The sequence below is a fragment of the Puma concolor genome, chromosome B1 (genome assembly GCF_028749965.1).
Source record: "Puma concolor isolate L17-30 chromosome B1, mPumCon1.1.hap2, whole genome shotgun sequence".
Taxonomy (NCBI): domain Eukaryota; kingdom Metazoa; phylum Chordata; class Mammalia; order Carnivora; family Felidae; genus Puma; species Puma concolor.
The window spans coordinates 144,355,173-144,371,982 of record NC_141670.1 but is presented as its reverse complement, the minus strand read 5'-3'; the positions used below and the strand labels follow the sequence as shown (position 1 = coordinate 144,371,982).

General features: G+C 41.4%; 1 pseudogene; it reads right to left on the bottom strand.

The window, feature by feature from the left end:
- Window positions 1–6,554: 6,554 nt before the first annotated feature.
- Window positions 6,555–13,694, bottom strand: LOC147581912 (dolichyl-diphosphooligosaccharide--protein glycosyltransferase subunit KCP2 pseudogene; annotated as a pseudogene).
- Window positions 13,695–16,810: the final 3,116 nt, after the last annotated feature.

Genomic DNA, 16,810 nt, shown 5'->3' with positions numbered 1-16,810 from the left:
TTCTCTTACCAGCTGCAGAGAAGACAATTTTTCTTTGGTTATTATTCTTAAACTGCTTAACCTTTAGGATGCAGCCAGTGATTCTGTTCTTGGAAAGAAACTGTTGCCTAGTTTCCATTAGTTCTTTCAGATCTCCTCCCCAGCCTGCTCTGTGCCTTGAGAAGTTGGCCGTGTTGATTGCATCATGGGCTCCCTTGCCCTCTGGTGTCTGGTGGGTTTGACCAGTGAGAGGCAGTAGCAGGAGATTGGAGGATAGGAAGAGAGTGCCTTCAGGCACTTTACTCTTTCAGCTCCCATCACACCAGGTCACTTCAGGTTGGATGTATCCTCTACTGAAGGCCACTACTGAACTTACCTCCTGTCCACTGCTCTTCCCCTTCAGTGACTCTTCTGGATTCTGGAAGGTACTCTCTCTCTTTGTATCCTCAGACCTAGAGATCGTCCCAGCTCTTGCTGTAGCTGGCCCCAGGATGCTTCGTTTTTTCTTATGGTTTTCCTTTACCTTGTCTACACCTTTATAAATGGTGTCTTTATTAAACTCTTCTCAATCACACCATTTGAGTATGTCATTTATTCCTAGATAGAGTAACCTGGCCATTTACTCATCCCTTCATTTCTTCGTTCCCTCACAAATCATAACTGAGTAACTATTTCTGGTCAGGAACTATTCTAGGGACTGGGCCATAAAGGTGAATAAGAAGACATATTTTCCATGATCTCAATTTTGGTAAAGGAAACAGACAAGTGAACAGATGATGACAACAGAGTTGTAACAAGAGGTTATAGATTTTTTATTTTTTATTTTTTTTACTTTCAGAGAACATGAGGGAGGTTCTTAACTTATGTTTTGGGGAGTCTAATAGAGAAATGATTTCTGAAAAAGACACAACTTGTGTTGTTCCCTGAAGGATGAATGGGAATTAGCCAGGAGATGGGGAGAATAAAAAGAGAGAAGATGTACTAGAGGATGGAACAGTAGAGGGGAAATGCTAGAAGGAGAACCAAAGGGGGCCAGAATAGAGATGGCACTTGAGTGATGGAAGACTGAATCAGTCAATAAATGAGCCCTCTCTTTCTCTCCCTCCTTCTTTCTCTCCCTCCCTTCCTCTTTTTTTTTTGTTTTTTACTGTGGAAAGAATTTGTCTTTATCCCAATCATGACGTGGAGCCAGAGAAGGGTTTTGTCCTAGAAAGACCTCTCTGGATATAGTGTGGAGAATGTTCTAGAAGGTGGGACCTTGCAAATAGTGAACACAGTAGGAAGGGTAGAGAAAAGGAATAGGTGAGAACTAAGGGCTTAAGCTACAGTAGTAGACGAATGGATGCTGCCATAGGTGGACTCATGAGAAAGTCTATATAGGTAGGCTTTTTGCTACACGGGCAGCTGCTTTCTCATTTCAAACAGGGGACATAGAAATATAGGCATGAGAAGGAACTGGAAAGTTCCAGGTCTGTTTATATTCTAAGTTAGGCTTCTGAAGTTCAATATCACATGGATGTTGTAAAAGATCAAATAAATACTATGATATATCTGTATATGTAACACCATCAGCTCCATACAATGAGTTACAGAGTAACAAATCCAGCTTCCAAAGGGCAGACCACCAACACAGAGAATTCTTTCTTCTGTGCTTGTAGGGATGGTGGCCGCCTTCCACCACCTGTTCCCTGGCTACCTTTGTTCTTCAAAGAATAGGCACAGGATCCAAGCAGGCATCAGAATGCACTGAGAGCAGCAATTAGTTCTAGTGAACAACCTATTGGAATTAGTCCAGTTTAGAATGAGTTAGGAAAACTGAAACTGGAATTGCTCTTTGCACAAACCCTTTTTCTCCTCCATTTCCTCTTTCACCAATTCAGGTTTTGGTGGAGGCAAAGGAGACAAAAAGGTTGAGTAGGATTTGGAGTCTAGCAGTTTGCCTTGGTTCAAAAGTAACAGAATTGAAATAAAGCTGTTGAAAAAAAAATTGGAGTACTTTTCCTGCACCTCTTCTCTCTGTGCCTGTCCCTACGGATGGCTCCTGTGGCAGAAAGAACCATTTTTCTCTCTATTTTTTTGTGGGTGTTAGGGATCTTTCATTGGAAAAAGGGATAATAAGGCCATGACAAGTTGTTACTGGCTTTGCCCTTCAAATACACTTTCTTGACAACCTCAACTGTATATCTTAGTGCTGAAGAGCAGGGCCTTGGAATTTGAACAACTGAGGTTTAAATCCTGGCTCTGACTCTCACTAGCTGTGTAACTTAGGGAAAGTTGTTTAATCCCCCTGAACCTGAATTTTCTCATTCATAAATGGTAATGTCAATATTAATCTCATGGGTGTCAAGGGTGAATTAAATGAGTCAAAGTATAGGCCATCCGGCTCAGAGTAAGGACTCAAAGGATGGTAACATTTGAACAGTAAATTAGAGATGGGGTTGTCAAATTAGGAGTCCAAGTTGGGCCTTCACTTTTGTGGTTGCCCTCTACTTAGGCTGGGAAGCAGTAGAAGCCTTCAAGAATGTTGCCTCAGGCTTGGGTTGGCTTTCACCTTGAAGAAAGATGATTAAGTGCGGAATGTTGGCTGGCTCCTCTACAGTGAGGATTGTCACGGGTCTAGTTTTGAATTGGACTGTCTGGTATTTGAGCTTTCTGTCCAGGAAATCAACTGAGAAAATGCTGGGATAAGCATGTGGGGAGGGCATGTCTCTAATTTGGTAAACTTTACTTTTACAGTGTTATTACATGACTTACAAAGGAATGTTCTCACTGACTTTTGGGCCTGCAGAAGCAAGTGCTACCACTCCAATTGGCTTTTAGACATGAGTTTGATATCATTCCCAATTTATACCTGCATTATTTATATATTTGTAGTACCATGGTAGAGCTGACCATTTCCCTCCTATCAAGGTACCTGTTTTTGGACCTCTCAGCATGCCATGTCCCCTTTCTTCTTGCTTCCTTTCTGATAACAGAAGAGGCAGTGCAGTGTTCTGGCTAAAAGCAAAGATTCTAGAGCCAGACTGTTTGGGTTGGAATCAAGCTCCATCGCTTATATGCTATGTTGCCTTGGGCCAATTATTCATTGTCTTGTGGCTCAGATTCTCCATTTGGAACATAAAGATGAATGACAGGATTGTTGTGAGGATTAAATGAGTCAATATGGATTGGATGTAGAACATATCTAGGTAATAGTAAGTGCTGTGTATATGCCATGAACTATTCTAGATGCTTTTTATACATGTTATTAATCAACCCTCACAATAATCTTATGAGTAAGCACTCTATTCTCATTTCACAGATGAGGTGCTGAAGCTTACAGAGGTTAACTAGTGTGGGAACATAGAGCTAGTAAGCAGAGTTAAATCTAGTGGAGAATTAAACACAGGTCTGTCCCCCTTTATAGTCCATGTTCTTTACTACTTACTGTATCTCCCATAGTAGGTAATGTGCTTTGTTTTTGGCTTTTAGGTGTTGTTTCTTAAAACCACATACTTTGCAAGCATATTTGGCAATTTTGATGCTACCTGACTGCCTCAGAAGAGAATCTTCTCTCTCCTGACTATAGATACATGAACACTCAAGATGAAAATGGATGACTGGAATTAGCAAATTCCCAGAAAGCACTGGTAGCAATCATAGAAATAAAAAAGTCAATTTGTTCCTACTTGTCCATTGGCTTATTGCCTTAGACTTCTTGCTTTGTTATACCCTAGTTCAATTCCAGCTGGCCTCTTAGCCTCTGGCCTTATCCCATCCTCCAAACAGCTTTGGGATTCATCTAGCTAAACACACCACTTTTCAAACTTTTGCTCTAAATTACCTCTAAAAATGGAAAAGTGCTTATACCAAGTCTAGAGGAGGTATAGTTTAAAGCAGCTTGCTATAGGCATAAGATTTTGAAGACTTGTATTTTATCTTTAAAATTCCTGTGGGTTTCTTTTTCTAATTTTTTCCTTCAAATAAATGTTTTATTTTTAAATTTTATTTAATTTTTGTTGTGTGTGCGCAAAAAGGTGATTTTGTTAAAGCACAGAGACAGGACCTGTGGGTAGAAAGATCGGCACTGGGGTTGTGAGGACTGACTGATTATATACTATGGAGTTGGGGGAGGTAAAGGCAAAAGGGAGTTTTCCAACATGACTTTCATATGCTAAAGAAGACTCCAGAGACACTGGAGGCCTAGCTATTGTCAAGCTAAGATTGTTTTTTTCCTCTAGCCAGGTATTAACATCAAGACAGCAGGGAGTTCCTAGAGAAATGTTATACTCTGCCAGTCTCAAGTATTTGTCAATGGGCTGCAGGTTATAAGGAAATTTAATTTTACCTACCATTTCCTTCTTGTCTTTGTTCCTCACATCACTGTAGAGGGGAGGGTGATCTTGGGGCTCCAGGAAACTGAGTCTATAGGTTTCTGGAGATAGGTTACTGATAAGATTGCCCCCCCCCTTTTTTTTTTATAATTTACTAAGGCATTTGTAAACTGATGGAGACTCATGTTCTGCATAACTGTGATCTCTATCAGTTAACCATTGGTTTTTTCCTTTCCTTTGTTCTTGGGCAGCCAGGAGTGCCTGTGGAATGTCACACATATCCCACCTGGGGCAGGGGTGTTAGCTTGTGCTTTGCCCTCAGCTTGCCTTTGGCTCCCACATCATTCCCCCCTGAACCATTTTGACCCTTAAATCTTTAAAGTTGCTGAAGGCAGAGTATCTCATCTTCTATAGTTTCTTCCTGCTGAGTAGGGGCATAGAGATGTTCCTACCTTTGGGTCAATATTCATCAGTTGGGGAATTTATATATAGGAGTTACCAAAAGCAGAGGCAGCCAGCCCAAGGTAGATAACTATAAATTGAACCTCCTTGAATAGAAAGGATTATCTATCAGCTGGAAATTATGGCAGTGAAGGAGTCTTGGCTACATACAGGGAGACACTGGAAAAGACAACAAAATATGGTTAATATTATTGGAAAAAGCCCAATAAAAACAGCCTTTGATAGTTAATCAAATTTTCCTCAAGTCCTTCATTGTCATTTGAAGATAAATTTGGGGTCTTCCACAGGTTCACAGGAATAAGAAGGCCTGTCAGCTGGCATACTATATTCTTGTGAGGAAGGTACAGTTTAATTATTGATACAGGAGCCCATGGAGAATGTCCTTCTAATTTTACGGCAGTGGGACATAATATGACCTGGTAGGAGCCCTTCCATTTTGGGGTTAAATCCTCGGCTGTATTAGGATTTCAATTCTTTAAATAAACCATGTTTCCTGGGTTTATATGGGATGAGTTTCAGTAACTGTCAGATCAGGTTTAGGGAAGATGTGGTTTGCATATCCATTTAGAAATTTATGAGTAAAGCACTATAGTCTTTACCTATTGATAGGTTTACAGGAAGAAAAGGCTTTTTGGAAGAAGACTGGAAACCTTAGTTTGGAGAGCCACAGCCAAATGTTTGAGGAAACCAGAAAAATTAGGATCTAAATAGTATTAAAATTTAACATCTACAGAGATGAGTTATTGAAACATAATTTTTCTCTATAATTATCCTCATTTCCAGAGGTAGCCAAATCAAGACTAATTCATCTCGTAAAACAAGTCCAGTTTTAACAAGCTCGGCTTAATTATTTATACAAGCTCAGCAAGAATAGCAATTGAACATATAGATCTTTTAAATTTGCTTTGCTGTAATTTTTCATAAGGAAGCTAGATTGAACGTTTAGTAGACTCTCCAGGCCAGAAGTCAAGCCAAATACTTGCCATCAGACATGTCTACAATACCTGTAGATTTGGGCAAATTCCTCTTCATGACGTCCCCAAGATATCCTGAGGTTCCTGCACCTGCCAGGAAATGACATTCTTTACTCACCTGGTAAGGCTGCTGGGAACCCTGTTACCAAAGTATCAGGCCAACATTTCCAAGGGCCTTTATTGGTTCCAAGCTTCATAAAGTCAACCTTAGTTCCTTAAAGCTGTCTGGTCATATTGGAGTCTATGCATGTCACTCTCAAATATGACATTCCAGTTAAAGCCTTGGTAAAATAACCAGTATTTCCGATAGCGTCCTGGGACACCATGGGGAAATCTGAAGTGGGCGGTCCAAGGGGGTGCTCTTCACTCCTAGACATCTCAAATGTTTTATTTATGAATACTTTTAGATTTATATAACAGTTGCAGGGACTGTAAAGAAAGCTCCCTATTCCCTTTACCCAGTTTCCCCTAATGTTAACATTTTATATAATCATGGTACATTTGCCAAAACTAAAAGATCAACATCATATATATATATATATATATATAGAGAGAGAGAGAGAGAGAGAGAGAGAGAGAGAGAGAAAGAGAGAGAGTCAAAATGGTTCAGGGGGGAATGATGTGGGAGCCAAAGGCAAGCTGAGGGCAAAGCACAGCATATATATATATATATATATATATATATATATATATATATATACACACACACACACACACACACACATAATGAACTAAACTCCAAACATTTTGGATTTCATCAAATTTTCTATTAATATATTTTTCTGTTTCAGGATTCCATGTGATATCCCCTTAGTCTCTTCTGGTCTGTGACAGTTTCTCAGTGTTTCCTTATTTTTCATGGCCTTGATTGACTGTTTTAAAGAGTGTTGATCAGGATTTTATAGGATGTCCCTCAATTTGGTTTTGTCTGATGTTTTTCTCATGATTATATTGGAGTTATGGGTTTTGAAGAGGAATATCATGGGGATGGAGTGCTCTTCTCATTATACCAAAAGGTACTTAATAGCAACATGACTTACCGCTGGTGATATTAACCTGGATCACTTGGTTAAGGTCGTGCCAGGTTTCTTCACTGTAAAATTGTTTAAGTTTTAGTTTAAATTACAGTTAGTTAACATATGGTATAATATTAGTTTCAGGTGTATGTAAAATTATTATTTTTTCCCTTTCTCTACTCTGTTCTATAGATACCTGGGTCACTAAGCCCAGCCCACACTCAAAGGGAGGGGAATTAAACTCCACCTCTTGGACTGGGGAGCAGGAACATATATCATTTCAAATTATTCTGTAAGGAAGTTTTGCCTCTCTTCCTCTATTAATTAAATCACTTATTTATATCAGTTGGATTGTTAGTGTCTAAACATAGTACTTTTTACCCCCAAATTTACAAACGAATGAGCTTTTCAGAAACATGTGTATCCTGAGGATTCTGAGAAACACAGACAAAACCCATTCCCACTAGGTCACTTCTTGCTTCCTCTGAATCATAGGCTTTAATGATAGCTGTGAATGAAAAAAATAAATGAATGACACACACAGGTGAGCATGAAGATCATTAGCACTGTCTGAGGGTAAGGATGTTTGACTCTAACACCAGTGTCTGACCAAAAAGCTACTCATATTTCCTTTTGCTTTGTTTTGTTTTAAACAAAGAATCAACCTTATTGGACATTCGGGGTCAGTTTCTCTTTTTGCCCTTCCCTGTGACTTTGGCTGGTGTGAGGGCTGGGACTGCTGCCTGATACAGAGTGGAAGAGGCCTTGTTGATGTAGCATAGGCCAACCATGGAGAATGTGAATCAGGTGGTGAGGCTGACTCGGTGGGTGAGGCCGGATGCAAAAAGAGCCAACGGGAGGCAGAGAAGAATCTCATGGAAGATCTTTGCTTGGAATCCTTTGCCAAAGACAAGATTCTCCAGATTATTGAAAGCGGTCAGAGAGAAGACAAAAAGGCCAAAGCCCAGCAGTCCCCGTGAATGGCGAGCTACTCGCTGCAGACAAGCTGGTGGCTACCATCTGCATCCTGGTGAAGAGTAGCAAGTACATGAGGGAGGAGAGTGTCAGAGAGGCACCTGCATCTTACCCTTGGGCCCAATCGATGCCTCAGGCCAAGAAATAAGGTAGCCTACCTGAGCCTTTGCTCTGCGCATGCGTCGGCCCCTCAGGGTTCTCCTTTTGATTCTCCTTAAGGCTCACAAAATCTTTCACGTTAAGACTAAGTGCTAGAGGGGTAGTTGATCTAGCCACTTTTGGAAGATGACTCTAAAATATTCCCTCACAATGTCTTCAACAACTCAGTGACCTTTACCAGGCAGGAAAAAAAGCAGAGGGAGAGCACTGACTCTTTAAAGTGAGAAGCCTAAAGCTTGAGGCTCTGGCAACCGGGTATTTGGAAGGCTATTTTTTTTCACCAGCCGGAAATCACGGACCAATTGTAGACCGGCTCCTCGGTGTTCTCATTGGTCCGCACCCAAGAAGAAGGCGGGGCTTTGAGTATAAAAAGGAGGCTGGCTGGCGGCAGCAGCTGTTTGCCGTGCTGCTGCAGGGTTGGGGTGTATAGGTCACTGAGTGAAGTAGTTCGCGGTTTTACAGGCGTACTAGTAGCTGAGGGGGTTCTCTGAGGGTTAAGGAGGGGGTGGGTGGAAAGAACCAAACTTCTCGTTGGATCTCAAGGGAAATTTTGGGTAGCTTACTTTAGAAGTGAAAGGAGAATGAAGAAAAAGACGGGTATCTAAGCAAACAGATCGAGGAACTCGAAAGCAGTCATTTGCAGACCGAAAATATCTCTTTGTTATGTTATGTAGGATGTTATGGCCACTTCCTGAAGTCACTTTATCAGTCATGTCTTCCTCGAAATACAGCTAGAGGACAAACTTTTATGGTTATTGGGAGTCCGGCGGCGGGGCGGGGGGGGGGGGGGGGGGGTGGGGGGGGGAGGGGCGGTTCTTTAAAGAAACTTAACATTGGGGCTCCTGGGTGGCTTAGTTAAGCATCTGACTTCGGCTCAGGTCCTAATCTCACAGGTTGTGAGTTCGAGCCCAGCATCAGGCTCTGTGCTGACAGCCTGGAGCCTGCTTCGGATTCTGTCTCCCTCTCTCTCTGCCCCTCCCCTGCTTGCACTCTGTCTCTTTCTCCCTTAAACATTAAAAAAATATAAAAAAAAAACGACAACATTGAACCTTGAACTTTGAGTTTTCTTCTCTCGTGCTCAAACCTCGCTGAGAAGTCACCTGCTGTTAACTGACTTGTTTAACCTCCCACTTAGAAGATGGTTGATCAAATCACTCTTCCAACTAACTTCAGTTGTATAAGCCTTAAAAGGACAGAAGTTTAGAGCTTCTACGCTCAAAGCAGATTCAGTAATCTAGCTTTCCTCACAAAAATTTCCTAGATACTTTTTCTTTCTAGCGTTCAGTAGGAGTCCTAAAGTCTCTATTGGAAACTCCTGTCTAGACTAATGGCAAAAAGTGAGGACAAACCACCTCCTCCCTGCGTTAAGAGACTAAAAGTTAGATTGGCTTGGGTGGAAACCGTGGGAGAAAAATGTAGACTACTTTGGAATTACATTTCTTTGGGGGAAGGAAGTGTCTTTAGTGATAAGTTGGTGAAGAACTAAAGCGAACTTCTAGCACATGTGGCTTTTGAGCCCTCTTACCAGGGAGTTAAGTTTTAACCACATTCATTTTGCAAGCCCTTGTCTGACCTGAAAATGATACAAAACCTGTAGGTTGAAACTTACCTACTTGTATGTGGAGCTGGAGGGGGGAAATGTATTACCTCTCCCTGAACTCTTCATTTAATGTCAGAATTGCTCACCTGAGATCACTTTTCTGATGAGGAACGGATAGGAGCTTTTGCAGTTGGAATAGTAAAGAAATTTGACTTAGATGGTTACCCAAAGCACCATGAGGATTGTGAAGTTTCCTTGAGCTTATTAACAAAATGTCACAAAGGAAGTCGATAATGTGGCATCTTTGTAACAAACTGATCAAGAGCATCCTACGTGACAATCCGGACTATGATGATTTCCCAAGTGCTACCTAGCAAATCGTAGTGTGTCATCTGTATGACAAAGTGGTCTCTTGTAAAAAAAAAAAAATCGCACTATATCTAAACTATACCTAGGTCTACCTGCTTTAAGAAAAATCTGGAAAAATAAAGTAGGATACACAACTTTGTCTACCCTCACCCCTATCAGTGGGGAATTAATTTTGTTAATGTACTTGTGAAGGAAGCCGGGCTCAAGAAAAGCAAAGATCTTGCCTTGTAGACAATGTGCTCAAGACACGTATAGTTCTGGGGTTGGCAATTTGCTTGACGCAGAATCACTTGACCGATGAGATCTGGGGTCTTGAGTCCCAGCTTTTCCAAAAGACGCTGCTGCTTGCTAACTGATGGTTATAACTAGAACTGGGGTAAGGGGAGGGAGTGCTCCAGCAGGATGAGGCCCAGGGATCGCAATTAATGGCTTTGCTTCTTCATGGCTGCCTAACACTGAAAACCAATATTCTCGTTACTCCTCCTGTAGCGGTCTCACCTGTAATCGTGTCTTTACTGATGGCAACATTTCTCTGCTTCCAATAATTCCAGAAACTGGTATACTGGTGACTTAACTGGCAATGAAGAATTCAGTTAAACTTAAGTGAATTCTAAGATGAACAGCATGGTATATTTTGTCTACCAGCCCCCTTTCCATTTCTGTAAACTTCATTAAATATAAAAGTGAAAGGAAAAGATGAAAAGCAAACCATATACACAACTTCAAATCTACAAAATACTTCAGTGTACTACTGGACCAAATGCTGACTTCCCAGTAGAAAACTAACTGGAGACCCTGAAAAGCTTTGCTTTTCTCCCTTAAAAATGCAGACCAAAACAACACCTGTTTGCCTATTTAAAGGACTCCACTGCAGGTGAGTCCTATAAAACTGGTGTCTGTATGTTGGTGTTACTGCATAGGCTTCTGGAGCCACTTGGCTCTAGATATCAAACTAGGGTATGATGAAGGGTTAGTAGTCACTCTTGTAAGACCGTAATTGAAGAGTGGGGAGAAGGGGTTCAATAACACCAAGCTTCTTAAATGTCAAACTTTTTCTAGAACAAAACCTGGAGCAGTGCAGGGTTCTCTGCCAAGGGGAATTTGGCCATGCTCTAGGACCTTTTTATCTGTGTGGTTACCTCTGAGCTGTGGCCTGATGTGCATTCTGTCTGCTTTCTGGCCACTGGGCTCCGTTCAACCCAAACCTCTTAAGTTTTTTCTTGAAACTTGTCTGGGATTTAGCTCTTTGTAACTCCAACCCCGACAAACCCTTAGGGTGGTATTAATAGAAATTCTTCAGCTGTGGCAAGACGATTTTGCGTTCAACTCATTACTTGGGTTTCTGCTTAGTATTCAGTGGTTACCCAGAGCTGCTTCACACCAGAGTTCAGTGCTACCTTCCCAGGAAATTGGTTGTTTGCTTAGTTTATTTCTTAGCACTAAATCTTAGTGTCTGTAGTCAGACCATTATCATTATCCTAATTGTAATCAGCCACTCAGACTAGAACTAAGCAAGAAGAGTAGGAAAACTATTAAAGGTGAGAATTCAATGATAGAAATTGTAACCAAGTAAACTGAAATGTGTGCCTCGGAGAGAAGCAGTTTCTCAGAAGGGTTTTTGTTAAAGGCAGCACTCTGAATATCAAGAGCCCCCACCTCACTATAAATCTTACATGAAGCTGATGCATTATTGGCTATCCTTTTTTTAAAAATATAATTTGTCAAATTGTTTAACATACAGTGTGTAAAGTGTGCTCTCGGTTTTTGGGGTAGATTCCTAACTCAAGCCAGTAGCTTTTGGACCTTTGTGTTGTGTGTGTGCAATCTTGATACATAACAAAAAACCTGCTCTAGGAACAGCAGGGGAGAAATGTACATTTTTATCAGCCTACTGCCCCAGAGAATATTCAAGGTACTAGGGAACATAATTTGAAAGTGTTTAAAATATACTTAAGCTTGTTGAAGGAAAAAATACTGACGCATTAGTTTTAAAAGAAAAAAAGTCCTCATTCAGGAAGACACTTCAAGCTTGCAGCTGTGATTACAGCATTAACTTCTCAATTCTCCCAGTGCTTCTAGGGAAACTCCATATCTTTAGGCCTCATTTCATTTCCTCTACGGCAAACTTAAGTTTAAGTAGAAATGAACTCACTCTGGGTCTTTGGCTTCTGTGATGTCTGTTCCAGTGTTGTCAAGTCTGAGGTCTTGCATGAAATGGAGATGGAATTGGAGAAAAGGCTCACTGGGAAGCTTCAACCTTCACTATGGTTCTGAATCCTTTAAGGCATAAAGCAGTTTGCTTACGTAATAGTCCTTTCACGGACCTGATTCTGTTTAACTCCAAAGGCTGACATTTTTTTTCTCCAGGGGAAAAATCCTGTAGAAGCCTGTGGGTGGGAGCTGTGGTGGTCAGAGGTGATCCAGGTCAGTTTTCCCTTCCCCCACCTCCCAAACCTGAGCCATGGTCCAGGAGACTGGTGACTGCAGGAAGTGACTGGCTGGGAGCAAATAACTCTTCTCTGAAGCTTGTGTTAATGTGAGGCTGGTCTGAAGGCAACTAGATTCAACAGCCCTGTGCTGAGCACACTCTGAAAGGAGGCCTTGCCCTCTTAGGAACGTACAGCACAGCTTAGGAAGGAACACAAACACCCAGCTGTGGCCGAAGGTGCTTAACTGCAACACACAACTCTCCACAGAAAAGGGTGAGGGGGGAGGCTGGCTGGGAGTCAGAAATGAATTTCATATCTGGCTGTTACTCTCCGAAGTAACTTTGAAAAGTGTTGAGTAGACTTCTCTTTTGGCCTAAATTTCCCTTGCAGAAAAAACCATAAAGGCTTGTTTAAAATCTGATATGGAATCCAGGCACAATCTTCCTCAACTGCGTGATAGAAAGGGCTTTTGAAGAACCTAAGGATGGAGTGAAGGGAATGAAGCTTCACTGCAGTAGCAGGAAGGGTCTCACTTCCCCGGTGGGATGGCCTGGGTGGAAGCAAGGCCAGGTTTTGAGTGGAAGGGGAAGCTTGGAAAAGCCCAGGATGGCTTTTGGTCTGTGCTACTGCTGGTGAGGTTTCTAGAAGCAGTAGAGAATTCTTTGAGGGATGTTTACACTAGGTGTGATCAACTAAAGGACAAACAATCACTGTCTAAAGATACCTGATGTAACATTTTTGTTATGTCTGAGGTTTAGGAATTCCCAGGTAGATGGGATGTGGTATAAACAGAACAATCTTGTGATCTTGTCTAATTCTCTGAAATCAAGTTCTCATCCCAGAGAACCCTCAACTTCTGAAGTAGCATTTGTGGAAAGCTTCTAGATGACAAGGTTGTTGCACATAGTCTCCTATAAATTCTTTATAAAGACATTAGAATGGTGCTGTCTGAGACACATGTGAAACACACGTACAAACCACATACTATAATCCCATTAAATGAAACTCAGTTTTAACCCAATAGATAATCGATTTCAACATGTAATACAAAAACTAAAGGGCTTATATTTTGGTACTTCTTGTAGTTGCTATGCATTTTAAACTTCCAGCACATCTCCATTCAGACTCATTTCAAGTACTCAGTGGCTAGTGGCTATCCCGTGGGAATAGATAAAAGGTAACATTGGGGGGCCTACTATCCCTCTTAAACTTCACTTCCCATGTTTTAGATGTTGGTCCAAGCTGACTTGTGTAGAAAGTAGTTTCACTATTGCTGCCAGTTGAGCTCAAACCTTTCAAGAGGGAAATTCCCAGGAATCAGAACATTGGAACCATTTAAACTATTTACTTGGACTTTGTCAGAATGATTGCCTTTGTGTTTAATACCATCCTACATCAGCAATATGGCCATCTTCCACACCCCTAGCAATCATTTTGATTATTGTTGGCAAACTTTGTCCTGGAATCTTCAGGGCCATGTCTAAAAGCACAGTCTAAAGCTTAGTTTACTAACTCATGGCTGTTCTAAGTAGAGGAAACTGGAAAAATACCACATGTAGCTCTTACTTTTTGAGTGTTTTCCAATGGAGTTAGTGATATCATAAAGAGAACAAGTACTTAAGCATTTAATACCTAGCCAGAGCCTCACTCATTACCACCACTGCCCCCCGGCCCCCACCCTCCACTCCCCCACCCCCCCACCTCCAAAATGCATACCAGAGTTTCTTCATTGTGGGAGAAACTACCTCTTAGTGTTGAATTCCACTCCAGTTAGGCTGGTGATGGACTGTTACCAAAACCCTTCATGAGCCAACTGAAGTATAGATTCTGATAGACTTAACAGGACTGGAGATGTTGTGCCTGCATAAGGACCAGTGTAAATGGGTATCAAACTGAATTAAATTGTCTTCAAGTAGAGAGGGAATCCTCCTTAGAATAACTCCTTACTCAAGACTTCCTAGATAAACTGATTAAGCCTGGATTGGAATTTAGAATTGGGCTAGTCCCTGCGCCCCCACCAGGTGTTTGCATTCATTGGCAGTATCTAAATTGGCCAAGGGGAAGTTGTGTTGGGAGCAGGAAGGTGAAGAGAAGCATGTCTCTTCCTCAGACCTGTGTTAAAAAGCTGTGGTGAGGCTGAGCCCCAGGTTCAAGTTGGGCAGCTGTACGGTCAAGGTGTCCAGTGGAATATGGAAGTCTCATCTAAGAAATATAGTTTGGTCCTCACATGGTGAAACATGTTCTCACATACCCTTGGCACCTCTTAGAAGGTAGGTTGGGCAGTTGACATAAATCAGGCCAAAGCAGAACTGGAACCAACTTTTTCATGAACCTATCTGAGGTCAAAAATAATGGAGGATATTTGGGGGAGGTTATGATACTGTGGGGGTGGTGGTAGGCATAAGCCAACAAAGTGGGTTTTGATATCATGCCCTCATTTATAGTCCTAAAGGGCTAAAACATGAGCAATCAGGGGTTTCTGTTTTGGAGGCATATCACCTCAAACAGTACACAATGCAAAGCTTTGTGAGCTATTTGAGTGGCTACAGAATAGAAGCAGAGTCAGTATCTTTACTGTCTGTACTAAGTAAGGAAATACTTCATAATTGATAAAAGTGATGTACTTGCTAAGATGGCAAGTCCCTTAGTGGTGCGAGTCCCCAGCAGCTCCAAAGTTGAGGAATGGGAGCCTAGGAGCAGTGTCAGTGTGGAAGTTAATAATGCAGGTGGCCACCGTTGAGATCCATGGGGTGATTGAATGGCATGCGAAGCATCTGCCTGATTCTCAGGAACTTCCCAGCATTGTTGGGGGTCGGGGGAGGAGGAGGAGGATGCTTGTGGTACTTTCAGGTCTAGATCTAGACCTCCTGTTGATGGCCAGCATGCAGATATGTGTCTTATTATATCTTGGGCGCAGACCATTCAACCACCCTTGAGCTGCAATAAATCTCCAGAGGCCAATGGAGAAGTCATCTGGAGGTACTAGCTTTTTTTTGTGGCAAGTCATAGCTGGGGGGCGGAGAGCATCACTCAGCTGGAAGCTATACTGTAAAACGCTTTGAATGATTTGGCCGTTACTAAGATGTTTTTGAATAACTTAACACTGGGCACTAGATCACTGGCTTTGTTGCTAAATATCTTAAATATCCTACCTAGTTTAAGAATTAGACTTTAAGCCAGAAGTGTGTGTTAACCCATTATATATCTGAGGGAGCTGGGATCCCATTTACCTTGTCACACGTTGATAACGCTGACCTGGAAGCTCCGGTGCTTTCTCCTCACTGCTGCCTCTCTGGATTGTTTGATAGTAAGGATAATGAATCTCAAGTATTACCTGTGGCTTTTATGGTTTTAAAATTATGTATAATAAACTATGTATAATACTTAAAGCATTTTCTAGGAGTTCTTAACCAGTTAGCTTATATAATAGGCCAGGCTAACTTGTAAGTAGGAGCCAGTAATAATGCAAGAGTGGTTTCCTTCACCTTGTGGGCCACTAGAAATGAGGCTTTGTAGAGACAACTAATCCTTCATGGTAACTGGAAAAGTTTCTACAACCTGAAACGCCTTGTCAAGTTACCTTAACCTGCTTTTACTGGCAGTTACTGTTTTTACAGGCAGCACTTGCTTTGTTTTGAAAACTACTTACTACTTTGTTTTGAAAACTACTACTCAGATCTCCTAGAATAAGAGTGGTCCTGTCCCCTCTACCCAGTCTTAAGATAGACTTCAGTATTTTTCCCAAGCTAAGTTTTGGCCCCCAATCCAGCAATAAACATTTGTCTAAAATGCCAATCATGGTCTTAGCTAATGTAACATGATTACACAAAGACAAAATCTGAGACTGGTGACAGATCTGTCTTGGGGGAAGGTAATTCTTACACATTTACTGTTATGTAACTGCCCTTGACTACTGAAACAGAACCAGTCTTTTTACTTAGGGATTCTCTTGCTCTCAAAATAAACTTAAGCAGGACCCACGGTGCCAGACATGGGGCTCAATGTCCCCGACAGATCATGACCTGAGCCGAAGTCAAGAGTCAGACGCTTAACCAACTGAGTCACTCAGGTACCCCTGAACTAGTTTTCCTATAAAATGCCTAAACACATTAGAAGACCTAGGCATGGGGAAACTGACCAATATTTGATGTGACTCAACACTTAATAGGCTGAAGGGAACTTAACCTGTATTGCCAGCTGTCAAATAAGTTTGTCACTGTAGCTAATGCTAACAGATTTAAGTCCAGTCAATGTTTTTCCCTGTCCAAAGAATATACAGGCTAGGACCTGGTCTGGTAACAAACTTCCCTCAAATAGATACTTTATAACTGTGATTCACAGGTTTTTTAAAGTTTTACAAGACTGAAAACTTGGAATTGTATTTTACAGGTTTGTTTTCATTTATGATCTGATCCTCCATAAATTGGCTGAATCTTTGCAACTCGTTTGATACTTGGCATGTCCCTATCACTAACAACTTGAATTAATAGATCCACCTATGTAGAAGGGGAGTTTGGAATTGTTTTAAATTTATTTTATTTTTTATTTTATTTTTTTGGGTTTGGAATTTTCTAGAGTGCTACCTGTTGCATAC